General features: G+C 45.9%; 7 non-coding genes and 1 pseudogene across 7 annotated transcripts; all 8 read left to right on the top strand.

Moving 5' to 3' along the window:
- The first annotated feature begins 855 nt into the window (after window positions 1–855).
- On the top strand, window positions 856–1046 carry LOC130347878 (U2 spliceosomal RNA). The gene has a single exon (XR_008885733.1). It is a non-coding gene; the product is annotated as a U2 spliceosomal RNA (small nuclear RNA).
- Window positions 1047–3145: 2099 nt separating this feature from the next.
- LOC130347859 (U2 spliceosomal RNA) lies at window positions 3146–3336 on the top strand. Its single transcript, XR_008885720.1, has one exon. It is a non-coding gene; the product is annotated as a U2 spliceosomal RNA (small nuclear RNA).
- Window positions 3337–5429: 2093 nt separating this feature from the next.
- On the top strand, window positions 5430–5620 carry LOC130347879 (U2 spliceosomal RNA). The gene has a single exon (XR_008885734.1). It is a non-coding gene; the product is annotated as a U2 spliceosomal RNA (small nuclear RNA).
- Window positions 5621–7710: 2090 nt separating this feature from the next.
- On the top strand, window positions 7711–7901 carry LOC130347862 (U2 spliceosomal RNA). The gene has a single exon (XR_008885722.1). It is a non-coding gene; the product is annotated as a U2 spliceosomal RNA (small nuclear RNA).
- A 2081-nt stretch (window positions 7902–9982) lies between these two features.
- On the top strand, window positions 9983–10173 carry LOC130347880 (U2 spliceosomal RNA). The gene has a single exon (XR_008885735.1). It is a non-coding gene; the product is annotated as a U2 spliceosomal RNA (small nuclear RNA).
- Window positions 10174–12263: 2090 nt separating this feature from the next.
- Window positions 12264–12393, top strand: LOC130347871 (U2 spliceosomal RNA; annotated as a pseudogene).
- Window positions 12394–13841: 1448 nt separating this feature from the next.
- LOC130347869 (U2 spliceosomal RNA) lies at window positions 13842–14026 on the top strand. Its single transcript, XR_008885729.1, has one exon. It is a non-coding gene; the product is annotated as a U2 spliceosomal RNA (small nuclear RNA).
- Window positions 14027–16118: 2092 nt separating this feature from the next.
- Window positions 16119–16309, top strand: LOC130347881 (U2 spliceosomal RNA). The gene has a single exon (XR_008885736.1). It is a non-coding gene; the product is annotated as a U2 spliceosomal RNA (small nuclear RNA).
- The last annotated feature ends 620 nt before the right edge of the window (window positions 16310–16929 follow it).

Consider the following 16929-nt stretch of genomic DNA (forward strand, 5'->3'; position numbering starts at 1 on the left):
TATATAAACGTATTCTCCGTTGAGATATTGCAGCCGCTGCTGTGTCCAGGCCCAGGAGCCTTAGCACTGTGCTGTGATGTCACTCAATACCACTGACATCACTAGGTGTAAACAACATCTCTCCTTTGCTGTGTATGTGACTATGGAGCTGTTTGGTGATGTCGTCTATTATGGCCTTCATAGAAGCAACAGGAGATTGTTGCATCCATCTAGAACCCTCAGAACTACAGTGCTATGATGTCACTCACTTCCACAGGCCTTGCAGAGTGTAAACAACAACAACCCAGCTTTGTTGTGTATGTAACCATAGGGATTTGTGATGTCACCTAGAACCTTCACAGCAGCGACAGCTTTATGAGGAGCATCAGCACTGCTCTGCCTGAGCAGAACCATCACCGCCATAGGTTGTCAAATAACCCGGGTTTAACCCACACAGGTAAGTCCAATGGGGTGCAGGCATGTCCTCTATGCTTACAGCTTCCCGTGGGTGTTGGTTTGATACCGTTTGGGGACAGCCAAGGAGGCATCTGCAGGCAACAAAGGTAGGTGTGTGCTTGTGTGTGTGTTTCCTATGCAGATCCTAAGCCCAGTGTCACATGCAAGTAGGAGGAGTAAGAAGGGTTCCTGGCAAATCCGGGTTATGGATTGCATTTAAAAAGGCCCCGTGGGAGTGCAATGGGCCCCTGTCTTGCTGCTTAGCAATAATGGTATGGGTTTAGGTTCTGCTGTGTGTACTGGTGGTTGACTGCCCCCCAGCCCAGAGTGTGCATGGAAAATTGTCTGGCAGCCTCCCTGACAGCAAGCAGTGATAGTGCCCATGAAGGGCACCTTGTTGGGCCCGCCCCTTTCACGGTTATCGCTTCTCGGCCTTTTGGCTAAGATCAAGTGTAGTATCTGTTCTTATCAGTTTAATATCTGATACGTCCCCTATCTGGGGACCATATATTAAATGGATTTTTGAGAACGGGGGCCGATTTCGAAGCTTGCTTCCGTCGCCCTATGCATTGACCCGATATGGCAGTATCTTCGGGTACAGTGCACCACCCCCTTACAGGGTTAAAAAGAAAGATTCCTACTTTCATTGCTACCTGCTTGCTGGCTAGCCAGCTAGCCAGCCCTGTGGGCCTTGCTGCTGCTGCAGCCAAAAAACAAAAGGTGGTGCTGCTGCTGCTTCTGCTGCTTCTGCTTCTGCTTGTGTCTGGCCGCTGTTGGAGCGTCCAGGCACAGGACTTCTGCTGCTGCTGACTAAATGGCCTCCTTAATTGGATCATTTGAGTAGCCAGCACACCTGTGCAGGTAGGGCATGACATGATAGGCAGCTGCCTTGATAGCGGGTGGGTGCTGAATGTTCCTAATTGACAAAATAAGATTAATGCTTATGAAGAAATATAAAATCTCATCCCTTCCCCAATATCGCGCCACACCCCTACCCCTTAATTCCCTGGTTGAACTTGATGGACATATGTCTTTTTTCGACCGTACTAACTATGTAACTATGTAACATAACATGGGGGGGGGGGGTCTCCTGGCTGTTCACACAGGTGTGTCATTGCTGTACATTGACCATGCATTGCTTCTGTGGTATTGCAAAGGCAAAGACAAATGCTTCCAGCCATCCATTGCACTAATGGATTGGTCATCAGCTGGCTGTCTATGTCCCGCATCAATATAGACCAAAGTACAGAGGGTTAGGCTATGCTATTGTGCACCTACCTGATGCATCAGAAGGTGCGAGGCCCTTGCTAAATTCTGTGCACAGACTTTGAGATCTATACTTTAGACTGTATCTAAACCTGCTCCAACATGGACTGACATTCTGGCCTACTTTCAGCCGATGCGACTTGTCTGTCGCTGAACAGTCGCTTTTTATGTATTCAGCACCTATGTATAATGTTGTAAAAATGCTCTAGAAGCTAAAGTCGCAGAAATGTCACACATATTTGGCCTGCAACTTTCTGTGCGACAAATTCAGACAGGAAAAATCAGTATAAATCCTTAGAAAATTATCCCCCAGTGTCTCCATCTGCTGGCGGTATTGAATAAGCATTGCTGCACTGATGGGGTATGCATTAGACGAAAAAAAAGAAGAAAAAGAAGAATAATACGCCCAGAAAAGAGGCGAAAAGGAGAAAAACGTAAAAAAACGTGAAAAAAAAGTAAGAGGAAGGGAAGGGAAAAAAAGGTGGAAATGGGTTTAAAAGTGATTTCGGCGGAGAAATATATATATATATATATATATATATATATATATATATATATATATATATATACACGCGCACACACACACATATATATAAACGTATTCTCCGTTGAGATATTGCAGCCGCTGCTGTGTCCAGGCCCAGGAGCCTTAGCACTGTGCTGTGATGTCACTCAATACCACTGACATCACTAGGTGTAAACAACATCTCTCCTTTGCTGTGTATGTGACTATGGAGCTGTTTGGTGATGTCGTCTATTATGGCCTTCATAGAAGCAACAGGAGATTGTTGCATCCATCTAGAACCCTCAGAACTACAGTGCTATGATGTCACTCACTTCCACAGGCCTTGCAGAGTGTAAACAACAACAACCCAGCTTTGTTGTGTATGTAACCATAGGGATTTGTGATGTCACCTAGAACCTTCACAGCAGCGACAGCTTTATGAGGAGCATCAGCACTGCTCTGCCTGAGCAGAACCATCACCGCCATAGGTTGTCAAATAACCCGGGTTTAACCCACACAGGTAAGTCCAATGGGGTGCAGGCATGTCCTCTATGCTTACAGCTTCCCGTGGGTGTTGGTTTGATACCGTTTGGGGACAGCCAAGGAGGCATCTGCAGGCAACAAAGGTAGGTGTGTGCTTGTGTGTGTGTTTCCTATGCAGATCCTAAGCCCAGTGTCACATGCAAGTAGGAGGAGTAAGAAGGGTTCCTGGCAAATCCGGGTTATGGATTGCATTTAAAAAGGCCCCGTGGGAGTGCAATGGGCCCCTGTCTTGCTGCTTAGCAATAATGGTATGGGTTTAGGTTCTGCTGTGTGTACTGGTGGTTGACTGCCCCCCAGCCCAGAGTGTGCATGGAAAATTGTCTGGCAGCCTCCCTGACAGCAAGCAGTGATAGTGCCCATGAAGGGCACCTTGTTGGGCCCGCCCCTTTCACGGTTATCGCTTCTCGGCCTTTTGGCTAAGATCAAGTGTAGTATCTGTTCTTATCAGTTTAATATCTGATACGTCCCCTATCTGGGGACCATATATTAAATGGATTTTTGAGAACGGGGGCCGATTTCGAAGCTTGCTTCTGTCGCCCTATGCATTGACCCGATATGGCAGTATCTTCGGGTACAGTGCACCACCCCCTTACAGGGTTAAAAAGAAAGATTCCTACTTTCATTGCTACCTGCTTGCTGGCTAGCCAGCTAGCCAGCCCTGTGGGCCTTGCTGCTGCTGCAGCCAAAAAACAAAAGGTGGTGCTGCTGCTGCTTCTGCTGCTTCTGCTTCTGCTTGTGTCTGGCCGCTGTTGGAGCGTCCAGGCACAGGACTTCTGCTGCTGCTGACTAAATGGCCTCCTTAATTGGATCATTTGAGTAGCCAGCACACCTGTGCAGGTAGGGCATGACATGATAGGCAGCTGCCTTGATAGCGGGTGGGTGCTGAATGTTCCTAATTGACAAAATAAGATTAATGCTTATGAAGAAATATAAAATCTCATCCCTTCCCCAATATCGCGCCACACCCCTACCCCTTAATTCCCTGGTTGAACTTGATGGACATATGTCTTTTTTCGACCGTACTAACTATGTCACTATGTAACATAACATGGGGGGGGGGGGTCTCCTGGCTGTTCACACAGGTGTGTCATTGCTGTACATTGACCATGCATTGCTTCTGTGGTATTGCAAAGGCAAAGACAAATGCTTCCAGCCATCCATTGCACTAATGGATTGGTCATCAGCTGGCTGTCTATGTCCCGCATCAATATAGACCAAAGTACAGAGGGTTAGGCTATGCTATTGTGCACCTACCTGATGCATCAGAAGGTGCGAGGCCCTAGCTAAATTCTGTGCACAGACTTTGAGATCTATACTTTAGACTGTATCTAAACCTGCTCCAACATGGACTGACATTCTGGCCTACTTTCAGCCGATGCGACTTGTCTGTCGCTGAACAGTCGCTTTTTATGTATTCAGCACCTATGTATAATGTTGTAAAAATGCTCTAGAAGCTAAAGTCGCAGAAATGTCACACATATTTGGCCTGCAACTTTCTGTGCGACAAATTCAGACAGGAAAAATCAGTATAAATCCTTAGAAAATTATCCCCCAGTGTCTCCATCTGCTGGCGGTATTGAATAAGCATTGCTGCACTGATGGGGTATGCATTAGACGAAAAAAAAGAAGAAAAAGAAGAATAATACGCCCAGAAAAGAGGCGAAAAGGAGAAAAACGTAAAAAAACGTGAAAAAAAAGTAAGAGGAAGAGAAGGGAAAAAAAGGTGGAAATAGGTTTAAAAGTGATTTCGGCGGAGAAATATATATATATATATATATATATATATATATATATATATATATATATACGCGCACACACACACATATATATAAACGTATTCTCCGTTGAGATATTGCAGCCGCTGCTGTGTCCAGGCCCAGGAGCCTTAGCACTGTGCTGTGATGTCACTCAATACCACTGACATCACTAGGTGTAAACAACATCTCTCCTTTGCTGTGTATGTGACTATGGAGCTGTTTGGTGATGTCGTCTATTATGGCCTTCATAGAAGCAACAGGAGATTGTTGCATCCATCTAGAACCCTCAGAACTACAGTGCTATGATGTCACTCACTTCCACAGGCCTTGCAGAGTGTAAACAACAACAACCCAGCTTTGTTGTGTATGTAACCATAGGGATTTGTGATGTCACCTAGAACCTTCACAGCAGCGACAGCTTTATGAGGAGCATCAGCACTGCTCTGCCTGAGCAGAACCATCACCGCCATAGGTTGTCAAATAACCCGGGTTTAACCCACACAGGTAAGTCCAATGGGGTGCAGGCATGTCCTCTATGCTTACAGCTTCCCGTGGGTGTTGGTTTGATACCGTTTGGGGACAGCCAAGGAGGCATCTGCAGGCAACAAAGGTAGGTGTGTGCTTGTGTGTGTGTTTCCTATGCAGATCCTAAGCCCAGTGTCACATGCAAGTAGGAGGAGTAAGAAGGGTTCCTGGCAAATCCGGGTTATGGATTGCATTTAAAAAGGCCCCGTGGGAGTGCAATGGGCCCCTGTCTTGCTGCTTAGCAATAATGGTATGGGTTTAGGTTCTGCTGTGTGTACTGGTGGTTGACTGCCCCCCAGCCCAGAGTGTGCATGGAAAATTGTCTGGCAGCCTCCCTGACAGCAAGCAGTGATAGTGCCCATGAAGGGCACCTTGTTGGGCCCGCCCCTTTCACGGTTATCGCTTCTCGGCCTTTTGGCTAAGATCAAGTGTAGTATCTGTTCTTATCAGTTTAATATCTGATACGTCCCCTATCTGGGGACCATATATTAAATGGATTTTTGAGAACGGGGGCCGATTTCGAAGCTTGCTTCCGTCGCCCTATGCATTGACCCGATATGGCAGTATCTTCGGGTACAGTGCACCACCCCCTTACAGGGTTAAAAAGAAAGATTCCTACTTTCATTGCTACCTGCTTGCTGGCTAGCCAGCTAGCCAGCCCTGTGGGCCTTGCTGCTGCTGCAGCCAAAAAACAAAAGGTGGTGCTGCTGCTGCTTCTGCTGCTTCTGCTTCTGCTTGTGTCTGGCCGCTGTTGGAGCGTCCAGGCACAGGACTTCTGCTGCTGCTGACTAAATGGCCTCCTTAATTGGATCATTTGAGTAGCCAGCACACCTGTGCAGGTAGGGCATGACATGATAGGCAGCTGCCTTGATAGCGGGTGGGTGCTGAATGTTCCTAATTGACAAAATAAGATTAATGCTTATGAAGAAATATAAAATCTCATCCCTTCCCCAATATCGCGCCACACCCCTACCCCTTAATTCCCTGATTGAACTTGATGGACATATGTCTTTTTTCGACCGTACTAACTATGTAACTATGTAACATAACATGGGGGGGGGGGGGTCTCCTGGCTGTTCACACAGGTGTGTCATTGCTGTACATTGACCATGCATTGCTTCTGTGGTATTGCAAAGGCAAAGACAAATGCTTCCAGCCATCCATTGCACTAATGGATTGGTCATCAGCTGGCTGTCTATGTCCCGCATCAATATAGACCAAAGTACAGAGGGTTAGGCTATGCTATTGTGCACCTACCTGATGCATCAGAAGGTGCGAGGCCCTTGCTAAATTCTGTGCACAGACTTTGAGATCTATACTTTAGACTGTATCTAAACCTGCTCCAACATGGACTGACATTCTGGCCTACTTTCAGCCGATGCGACTTGTCTGTCGCTGAACAGTCGCTTTTTATGTATTCAGCACCTATGTATAATGTTGTAAAAATGCTCTAGAAGCTAAAGTCGCAGAAATGTCACACATATTTGGCCTGCAACTTTCTGTGCGACAAATTCAGACAGGAAAAATCAGTATAAATCCTTAGAAAATTATCCCCCAGTGTCTCCATCTGCTGGCGGTATTGAATAAGCATTGCTGCACTGATGGGGTATGCATTAGACGAAAAAAAAGAAGAAAAAGAAGAATAATACGCCCAGAAAAGAGGCGAAAAGGAGAAAAACGTAAAAAAACGTGAAAAAAAAGTAAGAGGAAGAGAAGGGAAAAAAAGGTGGAAATGGGTTTAAAAGTGATTTCGGCGGAGAAATATATATATATATATATATATATATATATATATATATATATATACGCGCACACACACACATATATATAAACGTATTCTCCGTTGAGATATTGCAGCCGCTGCTGTGTCCAGGCCCAGGAGCCTTAGCACTGTGCTGTGATGTCACTCAATACCACTGACATCACTAGGTGTAAACAACATCTCTCCTTTGCTGTGTATGTGACTATGGAGCTGTTTGGTGATGTCGTCTATTATGGCCTTCATAGAAGCAACAGGAGATTGTTGCATCCATCTAGAACCCTCAGAACTACAGTGCTATGATGTCACTCACTTCCACAGGCCTTGCAGAGTGTAAACAACAACAACCCAGCTTTGTTGTGTATGTAACCATAGGGATTTGTGATGTCACCTAGAACCTTCACAGCAGCGACAGCTTTATGAGGAGCATCAGCACTGCTCTGCCTGAGCAGAACCATCACCGCCATAGGTTGTCAAATAACCCGGGTTTAACCCACACAGGTAAGTCCAATGGGGTGCAGGCATGTCCTCTATGCTTACAGCTTCCCGTGGGTGTTGGTTTGATACCGTTTGGGGACAGCCAAGGAGGCATCTGCAGGCAACAAAGGTAGGTGTGTGCTTGTGTGTGTGTTTCCTATGCAGATCCTAAGCCCAGTGTCACATGCAAGTAGGAGGAGTAAGAAGGGTTCCTGGCAAATCCGGGTTATGGATTGCATTTAAAAAGGCCCCGTGGGAGTGCAATGGGCCCCTGTCTTGCTGCTTAGCAATAATGGTATGGGTTTAGGTTCTGCTGTGTGTACTGGTGGTTGACTGCCCCCCAGCCCAGAGTGTGCATGGAAAATTGTCTGGCAGCCTCCCTGACAGCAAGCAGTGATAGTGCCCATGAAGGGCACCTTGTTGGGCCCGCCCCTTTCACGGTTATCGCTTCTCGGCCTTTTGGCTAAGATCAAGTGTAGTATCTGTTCTTATCAGTTTAATATCTGATACGTCCCCTACCTGGGGACCATATATTAAATGGATTTTTGAGAACGGGGGCCGATTTCGAAGCTTGCTTCCGTCGCCCTATGCATTGACCCGATATGGCAGTATCTTCGGGTACAGTGCACCACCCCCTTACAGGGTTAAAAAGAAAGATTCCTACTTTCATTGCTACCTGCTTGCTGGCTAGCCAGCTAGCCAGCCCTGTGGGCCTTGCTGCTGCTGCAGCCAAAAAACAAAAGGTGGTGCTGCTGCTGCTTCTGCTGCTTCTGCTTCTGCTTGTGTCTGGCCGCTGTTGGAGCGTCCAGGCACAGGACTTCTGCTGCTGCTGACTAAATGGCCTCCTTAATTGGATCATTTGAGTAGCCAGCACACCTGTGCAGGTAGGGCATGACATGATAGGCAGCTGCCTTGATAGCGGGTGGGTGCTGAATGTTCCTAATTGACAAAATAAGATTAATGCTTATGAAGAAATATAAAATCTCATCCCTTCCCCAATATCGCGCCACACCCCTACCCCTTAATTCCCTGGTTGAACTTGATGGACATATGTCTTTTTTCGACCGTACTAACTATGTAACTATGTAACATAACATGGGGGGGGGGGGGGTCTCCTGGCTGTTCACACAGGTGTGTCATTGCTGTACATTGACCATGCATTGCTTCTGTGGTATTGCAAAGGCAAAGACAAATGCTTCCAGCCATCCATTGCACTAATGGATTGGTCATCAGCTGGCTGTCTATGTCCCGCATCAATATAGACCAAAGTACAGAGGGTTAGGCTATGCTATTGTGCACCTACCTGATGCATCAGAAGGTGCGAGGCCCTTGCTAAATTCTGTGCACAGACTTTGAGATCTATACTTTAGACTGTATCTAAACCTGCTCCAACATGGACTGACATTCTGGCCTACTTTCAGCCGATGCGACTTGTCTGTCGCTGAACAGTCGCTTTTTATGTATTCAGCACCTATGTATAATGTTGTAAAAATGCTCTAGAAGTTAAAGTCGCAGAAATGTCACACATATTTGGCCTGCAACTTTCTGTGCGACAAATTCAGACAGGAAAAATCAGTATAAATCCTTAGAAAATTATCCCCCAGTGTCTCCATCTGCTGGCGGTATTGAATAAGCATTGCTGCACTGATGGGGTATGCATTAGACGAAAAAAAAGAAGAAAAAGAAGAATAATACGCCCAGAAAAGAGGCGAAAAGGAGAAAAACGTAAAAAAACGTGAAAAAAAAGTAAGAGGAAGAGAAGGGAAAAAAAGGTGGAAATGGGTTTAAAAGTGATTTCGGCGGAGAAATATATATATATATATATATATATATATATATATACGCGCACACACACACATATATATAAACGTATTCTCCGTTGAGATATTGCAGCCGCTGCTGTGTCCAGGCCCAGGAGCCTTAGCACTGTGCTGTGATGTCACTCAATACCACTGACATCACTAGGTGTAAACAACATCTCTCCTTTGCTGTGTATGTGACTATGGAGCTGTTTGGTGATGTCGTCTATTATGGCCTTCATAGAAGCAACAGGAGATTGTTGCATCCATCTAGAACCCTCAGAACTACAGTGCTATGATGTCACTCACTTCCACAGGCCTTGCAGAGTGTAAACAACAACAACCCAGCTTTGTTGTGTATGTAACCATAGGGATTTGTGATGTCACCTAGAACCTTCACAGCAGCGACAGCTTTATGAGGAGCATCAGCACTGCTCTGCCTGAGCAGAACCATCACCGCCATAGGTTGTCAAATAACCCGGGTTTAACCCACACAGGTAAGTCCAATGGGGTGCAGGCATGTCCTCTATGCTTACAGCTTCCCGTGGGTGTTGGTTTGATACCGTTTGGGGACAGCCAAGGAGGCATCTGCAGGCAACAAAGGTAGGTGTGTGCTTGTGTGTGTGTTTCCTATGCAGATCCTAAGCCCAGTGTCACATGCAAGTAGGAGGAGTAAGAAGGGTTCCTGGCAAATCCGGGTTATGGATTGCATTTAAAAAGGCCCCGTGGGAGTGCAATGGGCCCCTGTCTTGCTGCTTAGCAATAATGGTATGGGTTTAGGTTCTGCTGTGTGTACTGGTGGTTGACTGCCCCCCAGCCCAGAGTGTGCATGGAAAATTGTCTGGCAGCCTCCCTGACAGCAAGCAGTGATAGTGCCCATGAAGGGCACCTTGTTGGGCCCGCCCCTTTCACGGTTATCGCTTCTCGGCCTTTTGGCTAAGATCAAGTGTAGTATCTGTTCTTATCAGTTTAATATCTGATACGTCCCCTATCTGGGGACCATATATTAAATGGATTTTTGAGAACGGGGGCCGATTTCGAAGCTTGCTTCCGTCGCCCTATGCATTGACCCGATATGGCAGTATCTTCGGGTACAGTGCACCACCCCCTTACAGGGTTAAAAAGAAAGATTCCTACTTTCATTGCTACCTGCTTGCTGGCTAGCCAGCTAGCCAGCCCTGTGGGCCTTGCTGCTGCTGCAGCCAAAAAACAAAAGGTGGTGCTGCTGCTGCTTCTGCTGCTTCTGCTTCTGCTTGTGTCTGGCCGCTGTTGGAGCGTCCAGGCACAGGACTTCTGCTGCTGCTGACTAAATGGCCTCCTTAATTGGATCATTTGAGTAGCCAGCACACCTGTGCAGGTAGGGCATGACATGATAGGCAGCTGCCTTGATAGCGGGTGGGTGCTGAATGTTCCTAATTGACAAAATAAGATTAATGCTTATGAAGAAATATAAAATCTCATCCCTTCCCCAATATCGCGCCACACCCCTACCCCTTAATTCCCTGGTTGAACTTGATGGACATATGTCTTTTTTCGACCGTACTAACTATGTAACTATGTAACATAACATGGGGGGGGGGGGGGGGGGGTCTCCTGGCTGTTCACACAGGTGTGTCATTGCTGTACATTGACCATGCATTGCTTCTGTGGTATTGCAAAGGCAAAGACAAATGCTTCCAGCCATCCATTGCACTAATGGATTGGTCATCAGCTGGCTGTCTATGTCCCGCATCAATATAGACCAAAGTACAGAGGGTTAGGCTATGCTATTGTGCACCTACCTGATGCATCAGAAGGTGCGAGGCCCTTGCTAAATTCTGTGCACAGACTTTGAGATCTATACTTTAGACTGTATCTAAACCTGCTCCAACATGGACTGACATTCTGGCCTACTTTCAGCCGATGCGACTTGTCTGTCGCTGAACAGTCGCTTTTTATGTATTCAGCACCTATGTATAATGTTGTAAAAATGCTCTAGAAGCTAAAGTCGCAGAAATGTCACACATATTTGGCCTGCAACTTTCTGTGCGACAAATTCAGACAGGAAAAATCAGTATAAATCCTTAGAAAATTATCCCCCAGTGTCTCCATCTGCTGGCGGTATTGAATAAGCATTGCTGCACTGATGGGGTATGCATTAGACGAAAAAAAAGAAGAAAAAGAAGAATAATACGCCCAGAAAAGAGGCGAAAAGGAGAAAAACGTAAAAAAACGTGAAAAAAAAGTAAGAGGAAGAGAAGGGAAAAAAAGGTGGAAATGGGTTTAAAAGTGATTTCGGCGGAGAAATATATATATATATATATATATATATATATATATATATATACGCGCACACACACACATATATATAAACGTATTCTCCGTTGAGATATTGCAGCCGCTGCTGTGTCCAGGCCCAGGAGCCTTAGCACTGTGCTGTGATGTCACTCAATACCACTGACATCACTAGGTGTAAACAACATCTCTCCTTTGCTGTGTATGTGACTATGGAGCTGTTTGGTGATGTCGTCTATTATGGCCTTCATAGAAGCAACAGGAGATTGTTGCATCCATCTAGAACCCTCAGAACTACAGTGCTATGATGTCACTCACTTCCACAGGCCTTGCAGAGTGTAAACAACAACAACCCAGCTTTGTTGTGTATGTAACCATAGGGATTTGTGATGTCACCTAGAACCTTCACAGCAGCGACAGCTTTATGAGGAGCATCAGCACTGCTCTGCCTGAGCAGAACCATCACCGCCATAGGTTGTCAAATAACCCGGGTTTAACCCACACAGGTAAGTCCAATGGGGTGCAGGCATGTCCTCTATGCTTACAGCTTCCCGTGGGTGTTGGTTTGATACCGTTTGGGGACAGCCAAGGAGGCATCTGCAGGCAACAAAGGTAGGTGTGTGCTTGTGTGTGTGTTTCCTATGCAGATCCTAAGCCCAGTGTCACATGCAAGTAGGAGGAGTAAGAAGGGTTCCTGGCAAATCCGGGTTATGGATTGCATTTAAAAAGGCCCCGTGGGTGCAATGGGCCCCTGTCTTGCTGCTTAGCAATAATGGTATGGGTTTAGGTTCTGCTGTGTGTACTGGTGGTTGACTGCCCCCCAGCCCAGAGTGTGCATGGAAAATTGTCTGGCAGCCTCCCTGACAGCAAGCAGTGATAGTGCCCATGAAGGGCACCTTGTTGGGCCCGCCCCTTTCACGGTTATCGCTTCTCGGCCTTTTGGCTAAGATCAAGTGTAGTATCTGTTTGCTTGATCTGGCTGGAAGGTGCCCGGGGTACCCGCTCCTTTTCCCTGGGGGATCGTCCCATCTATATGGTGGGACTAAACCCCCTTGCTGACATCAGGGTTGCGGCTTAGTCCCCGGGCAACGAGGAGCGATCACTACCTACCTGCCTGCAGTAGGGGAGGTGTTTTTTCTGCGATGGAGGAGGCTGGCAAGAAAGAAGAGCCTGCTGGAGGTGTACCTAGCTACGCCAGACTACGAAATGGAGTCCGAATTACTCTTTTGGATGCTGGAAAGAAGGAGAGAGGTTTATTCTTCGTGGTGGAGGAGATTTTGTTCCAGCTTTTTGAGCTGAGGAAGGACCAGATATTATCGATGCTGGAATTTCCAAGAAGTGGAGTCTATGATGTGGTTCTGGTTTCGGAGGAGGACTATGGTGTGTTCTGCAATAAAGCATTGCTGTGGAAGTCGCACCCTAAGTTGGGAGGGGTAGAGATTACTCCCCATTTCCCGACTCGGGAAAGACTTATAACTGTGAGGATGTACAGTCCGTATATCACAGAAGAAGAGATTGTTCTGTTCCTTTCTAGATTCTGTGAGGAGGTGAAGCCAAAAGGCAAGATCTATAATCAATATGGACTTTGGACGACAAAGTGGAAATTTCAAGTGAAGTTTCAGAAAACACCTGATGGAAAGCTAATTTATCCCCCAGGGCGTTTTAAGATTGGCCCAGTAAATGGTGACCTGTTCTTTTCAGGCATGGACGACTTTTGTCGAAAGTGTAAAAGGTATGGCCATAGGAAAGATTTTTGTGATATTGTTTGGTGCTATAAATGCCAAGAAGAAGGCCATGAGCCAGAAGCATGTAAGGTGAAGAAAAAGTGTCATCTATGTGGTGATGAGGGACACCTGGCAGTAATGTGTCCTAAGAAGAAGAAGAAGAAAAAGGAGGTTATGAAACGAAGTAGGGAGGAGGAAACTGATGTGAGGGAAGAACCTGAAGAGGAGGAAACTCCAACCAGGAAAGTGATGGAGGAGAAGAAAAGGAAAGAAAATGAAGAAGAATATGTACCGGTAGAGTATGGAGGCTCTCTTGATGTTGTCTTCAAGAGTGTGTCAAAAAAAAGAGAAAAAAGCCTTTGACGAGGATTTGGGAAATCTGAAAGAAAGATTGGGAATCAAAGTCAATGAAGCAAGGGATAAAGTCTATTGTTCCTTTCACGCAGATATAGATAGATTTGTGGAAACATACAAGGTTCCAGCGTGGCTGGCGATTCCAGCCAAAAGTGAGATGCTGAGTGGATCTATAACTTGTGGTTTCTTAGACTTCTTGATGGTCTTTGCATGGAGAAGAGGAATGACATTTGGGTAATTTTTCTTTAAGAAATTATAGAATTATAGTATGGTTAGTTTTGGTTTGATAATTTTTTTATGTTTTAAATATGGTTTCTTTTATTGTTTAAAAAAAAAAAAAAAAAAGAGATAAAGAAATAAAGAAAAACGGGTTTTCCTGATGATGAACAAAAAATCAAGCTCAAATAAGATCTTAGAGCTCTGATGGAGTTCTGAGGGTTAACTAAAAAAAAAAATCTGTTCTTATCAGTTTAATATCTGATACGTCCCCTATCTGGGGACCATATATTAAATGGATTTTTGAGAACGGGGGCCGATTTCGAAGCTTGCTTCCGTCGCCCTATGCATTGACCCGATATGGCAGTATCTTCGGGTACAGTGCACCACCCCCTTACAGGGTTAAAAAGAAAGATTCCTACTTTCATTGCTACCTGCTTGCTGGCTAGCCAGCTAGCCAGCCCTGTGGGCCTTGCTGCTGCTGCAGCCAAAAAACAAAAGGTGGTGCTGCTGCTGCTTCTGCTGCTTCTGCTTCTGCTTGTGTCTGGCCGCTGTTGGAGCGTCCAGGCACAGGACTTCTGCTGCTGCTGACTAAATGGCCTCCTTAATTGGATCATTTGAGTAGCCAGCACACCTGTGCAGGTAGGGCATGACATGATAGGCAGCTGCCTTGATAGCGGGTGGGTGCTGAATGTTCCTAATTGACAAAATAAGATTAATGCTTATGAAGAAATATAAAATCTCATCCCTTCCCCAATATCGCGCCACACCCCTACCCCTTAATTCCCTGGTTGAACTTGATGGACATATGTCTTTTTTTCGACCGTACTAACTATGTAACTATGTAACATAACATGGGGGGGGGGGGGTCTCCTGGCTGTTCACACAGGTGTGTCATTGCTGTACATTGACCATGCATTGCTTCTGTGGTATTGCAAGGGCAAAGACAAATGCTTCCAGCCATCCATTGCACTAATGGATTGGTCATCAGCTGGTTGTCTATGTCCCGCATCAATATAGACCAAAGTACAGAGGGTTAGGCTATGCTATTGTGCACCTACCTGATGCATCAGAAGGTGCGAGGCCCTTGCTAAATTCTGTGCACAGACTTTGAGATCTATACTTTAGACTGTATCTAAACCTGCTCCAACATGGACTGACATTCTGGCCTACTTTCAGCCGATGCGACTTGTCTGTCGCTGAACAGTCGCTTTTTATGTATTCAGCACCTATGTATAATGTTGTAAAAATGCTCTAGAAGCTAAAGTCGCAGAAATGTCACACATATTTGGCCTGCAACTTTCTGTGCGACAAATTCAGACAGGAAAAATCAGTATAAATCCTTAGAAAATTATCCCCCAGTGTCTCCATCTGCTGGCGGTATTGAATAAGCATTGCTGCACTGATGGGGTATGCATTAGACGAAAAAAAAGAAGAAAAAGAAGAATAATACGCCCAGAAAAGAGGCGAAAAGGAGAAAAACGTAAAAAAACGTGAAAAAAAAAGTAAGAGGAAGAGAAGGGAAAAAAAGGTGGAAATGGGTTTAAAAGTGATTTCGGCGGATAAATATATATATATATATATATATATATATATATATATATATATATACGCGCACACACACACATATATATAAACGTATTCTCCGTTGAGATATTGCAGCCGCTGCTGTGTCCAGGCCCAGGAGCCTTAGCACTGTGCTGTGATGTCACTCAATACCACTGACATCACTAGGTGTAAACAACATCTCTCCTTTGCTGTGTATGTGACTATGGAGCTGTTTGGTGATGTCGTCTATTATGGCCTTCATAGAAGCAACAGGAGATTGTTGCATCCATCTAGAACCCTCAGAACTACAGTGCTATGATGTCACTCACTTCCACAGGCCTTGCAGAGTGTAAACAACAACAACCCAGCTTTGTTGTGTATGTAACCATAGGGATTTGTGATGTCACCTAGAACCTTCACAGCAGCGACAGCTTTATGAGGAGCATCAGCACTGCTCTGCCTGAGCAGAACCATCACCGCCATAGGTTGTCAAATAACCCGGGTTTAACCCACACAGGTAAGTCCAATGGGGTGCAGGCATGTCCTCTATGCTTACAGCTTCCCGTGGGTGTTGGTTTGATACCGTTTGGGGACAGCCAAGGAGGCATCTGCAGGCAACAAAGGTAGGTGTGTGCTTGTGTGTGTGTTTCCTATGCAGATCCTAAGCCCAGTGTCACATGCAAGTAGGAGGAGTAAGAAGGGTTCCTGGCAAATCCGGGTTATGGATTGCATTTAAAAAGGCCCCGTGGGAGTGCAATGGGCCCCTGTCTTGCTGCTTAGCAATAATGGTATGGGTTTAGGTTCTGCTGTGTGTACTGGTGGTTGACTGCCCCCCAGCCCAGAGTGTGCATGGAAAATTGTCTGGCAGCCTCCCTGACAGCAAGCAGTGATAGTGCCCATGAAGGGCACCTTGTTGGGCCCGCCCCTTTCACGGTTATCGCTTCTCGGCCTTTTGGCTAAGATCAAGTGTAGTATCTGTTCTTATCAGTTTAATATCTGATACGTCCCCTATCTGGGGACCATATATTAAATGGATTTTTGAGAACGGGGGCCGATTTCGAAGCTTGCTTCCGTCGCCCTATGCATTGACCCGATATGGCAGTATCTTCGGGTACAGTGCACCACCCCCTTACAGGGTTAAAAAGAAAGATTCCTACTTTCATTGCTACCTGCTTGCTGGCTAGCCAGCTAGCCAGCCCTGTGGGCCTTGCTGCTGCTGCAGCCAAAAAACAAAAGGTGGTGCTTCTGCTGCTTCTGCTTCTGCTTGTGTCTGGCCACTGTTGGAGCGTCCAGGCACAGGACTTCTGCTGCTGCTGACTAAATGGCCTCCTTAATTGGATCATTTGAGTAGCCAGCACACCTGTGCAGGTAGGGCATGACATGATAGGCAGCTGCCTTGATAGCGGGTGGGTGCTGAATGTTCCTAATTGACAAAATAAGATTAATGCTTATGAAGAAATATAAAATCTCATCCAATCTCATCCCTTCCCCAATATCGCGCCACACCCCTACCCCTTAATTCCCTGGTTGAACTTGATGGACATATGTCTTTTTTCGACCGTACTAACTATGTAACTATGTAACATAACATGGGGGGGGGGGGGGGGTCTCCTGGCTGTTCACACAGGTGTGTCATTGCTGTACATTGACCATGCATTGCTTCTGTGGTATTGCAAAGGCAAAGACAAATGCTTCCAGCCATCCATTGCACTAATGGATTGGTCATCAGCTGGCTGTCTATGTCCCG

The sequence above is a fragment of the Hyla sarda genome, unplaced genomic scaffold (genome assembly GCF_029499605.1).
Source record: "Hyla sarda isolate aHylSar1 unplaced genomic scaffold, aHylSar1.hap1 scaffold_854, whole genome shotgun sequence".
Classification (NCBI taxonomy): Eukaryota; Metazoa; Chordata; class Amphibia; order Anura; family Hylidae; genus Hyla; species Hyla sarda.